Source organism: Diaphorina citri, unplaced genomic scaffold (genome assembly GCF_000475195.1).
Source record: "Diaphorina citri unplaced genomic scaffold, Diaci psyllid genome assembly version 1.1 scaffold3244, whole genome shotgun sequence".
Lineage (NCBI taxonomy): Eukaryota > Metazoa > Arthropoda > Insecta > Hemiptera > Psyllidae > Diaphorina > Diaphorina citri.
This window is the reverse complement of record NW_007380654.1, coordinates 18,040-21,063: the sequence shown is the minus strand read 5'-3', so window position 1 is coordinate 21,063 and position 3,024 is coordinate 18,040. Positions and strand designations below refer to the sequence as shown.

Here is a 3,024-nt window from a genome sequence, read left to right as displayed (position 1 = left end):
TGATTTATAAGCGCAAATTTAAATGGATGGCAGAAAGAAAGAATGAAAAATATTTCGTGAGCATTTTGACCTTTTAGACCCCATTTTAGATCCTACCGTACACACATTATAGGGACAAACCCACTTTTACATCCTGTATAGCGTATTAAATTTATACATTCCCTTATGTATGTAATGTATACATACATACATGACTTTCAAGTTCAAGTCAAAATAAATCAACTCGAACGAGATAGTTATTTGTGGAGACACGTCATTAACTTTTTCCTGACCAGGGCTTTGTAACTTGAGAAACTTGAAAGTTTCCATCACGAGTTGTGTAACCAAAGGTTCGCCTACAATACAGTTAAAACGCAGACCTCAATTCTTTCGGTCAATAACGTTCGGGGGGAAAACGTGGAGAAAGAAAAATTGTGAAAAAAGGGAAAGGGGAAGTTAAAACGCAGACCTCAATTCTTTCGGTCAATAACGTTCGGGGGGAAAACGTGGAGAAAGAAAAAATGTGAAAAAAGGGAAAGGGGAGCAACCATATAGAAATGAATTCGAACTCATTTTGTTACATAACTTAATCAAGATTTTATGTTGGTAACCTCTTCACTCTTTACATGCCCCTGGAAGTTGTATAAGTATACGATATTGTCATGATGAAATAGAGTTTGACTTTTAGTTTTATTGGTACAGTAAATATGGAGTAATAATGTCCGTCAAGATTACAGTTAAAATGCTGTCTCCACTGTACTCTGTGATATGTTGATCATTTACATATTATTAGGATAAAATGGTAGTAAAAGATATTGATGTTATAATTAGAGTAAGAGTTGTTGCATCTCCGCGAAGTTTTGGTTAGGAAAAAATGTGGAAGAAGTTCCAATGTCTCCACTAAGTTTGCATTAGACATTGGGAGTAACTAGACGTTCTGATGTTTTTACGAAGCTACAGGTATGCGTTGTAAGGCATTTTGGCGCCTCCACTAAGGAATATCAAATAATATTCTGTACATGTTGCGAGATATTCTCTGTAATGTTATATCATGTTATATCTCGACATTCTCTGTAATGTTATATCTCGACATCATGTCGCCATTTTCCCATTGTGTTCAGGTATGGCATAATTATTTTCACGCTGTGAGATTTCATTTTATCAACATAAACCTGAGATTACGCCAGAGTATGTTGGATTTTAGCCTGGAATTTTCTATCCTCGCTTTATGCCTCCGCCGACATCATTATTTGTATTTTGAGTGTGTGAGGCTGTTGTGTTAATGGTTGCCAAACGCACTACATCTGTAGATCCGAGTAACTTTCTGTGTTCATATTACTAGAATGTATTATTTTTTTTTTTTTCCATTAGAAAGATAGTCAGAAAATATACGTAGGTAGGTATACTACATGTTCGAAATCATACGAAAGTAAAAAGAAAAGGAATATGTACCTACATTGGAAGAATTATCAGGTTATTTTCAGAAGGGACAAACACGCATCACGAATGCAGTGCTAAGAAGTATAGAAGTTTTTCTTCGTATGCTCCTAAAACCCTTATATCATCCAATACTTATCCCTGCTACTATATTCATACGAATAGAGAACGAAGGTGTTTTTCAAATTTATATTAGATTAACCACAAATAATGTAAAATAAACAAAACTTTTTTCAGAATATTTTTATGATTTTTTTCTCCCGAGATATTTTAGTTTGAAATTCAAATTTCCGATTTACCCGCGAAAACGCTCTTTCCTTTCCTCTCTCCAAAATGGCCGTCGATGACGTCATAACTCCCTAAACAATCATTGTTTACAAAAAATGTAATGCATAAATACATAGGGTTTGAAGAGATCTTTACTTTGGGATTTTTCTAATTTTAATAAAAAACATTGAAAGAATAAATTTCGTGGTTTTAGTTTCTAAAGAACATTCTCTATTAATCACTTTTTGTTTCAAAGCTTAAAGTTAAGTCGTTGCTGAGAACCCATGCTGTAAAGTTGGACCCTGCGTTATTCTCTATAATGTCAGGATCATATAAATATTGTGTTGTACTTGAATGTACACGTACCTACTACAGTGGCTACCCCTGATAAACTTTTTATTCATGTGCCCAAAGATGTAAAATAGAGAAAGTTATGGATAACAGCCATGAGAAGAGCAGATTTGTCAAACAAAACCACAGCATTTGTTTGAGAAGATCACTTTAATGTAAGTAAATACATGCATTCCAAATAGGTACCTATAATTAGAAGTCAAAATGACAATAGTAATATCCACCTGTTTGAATTTTGGTGAAATCTATCTTCACCTCAGATCAAAACTCAAAAGTAAAGCTAAGACTCCTAGGACTTAATAAATAAATGTCCAAGGAAAGGTAGATGTAGGTACTTAGGTATTTTAAGAGTGTTCAAAATATAGTTTTGAGGTCTACTAAGTGAAAAAGTCCCCAGAATTACTACAAGGATTTTATATAATCTCCCTTCTGGAAGATGTTAGAAGGGCTGCACTCATAAAAAAGAGCTATTTTTACTCCATTCTAACCTCAAACTATTGAGAATGATCTAAATAATAAAGATTTTTTTTTCTTTTTGAGGTCTTTTTCTTATTTGACAAAATAATAAACATTCCTAAAGAAAAGAGAGTCTGATTTATTTTTTATGTATGTAAGTACTATAAAAGCTTGATTGTCTCTGTTACTATTGTTTCAGCTGGAACAGGATATGGAGAACTACGTTAAATTCCAAATCATGAAAGAAGGTCCAAGCAGATTACGATTAAGTCTCAAACAACAGCCCATATATAACCTCCAAGGCAGTCATCCCTGAAAAGGAAACATCAGGCTATGGTCCAAGATCTTCTTAGCCAACTTCAACCATGCACTTCTTACACCCCAGATTTTGCTGAAGAGCTACCTGAATCTGATTTCATTGATGAAGTCCAAGTTGATGGAAGTTAAAGAAGTTGTTGCAACTGCCAAAAAAAAGTACTGACACCCATCACCTAGTAAAATTTAGGTTCAATTTAAACCCAAAACCAAAAACCC

The 3,024-nt window shown here is 34.0% G+C and overlaps 1 long non-coding RNA gene across 1 annotated transcript; it reads left to right on the top strand.

Moving 5' to 3' along the window:
- Positions 1–1,679: 1,679 nt before the first annotated feature.
- Positions 1,680–2,976, top strand: LOC113471905. The gene is made up of 2 exons (XR_003394429.1): positions 1,680–2,189; positions 2,690–2,976. It is a non-coding gene; the product is annotated as an uncharacterized LOC113471905 (long non-coding RNA).
- The last annotated feature ends 48 nt before the right edge of the window (positions 2,977–3,024 follow it).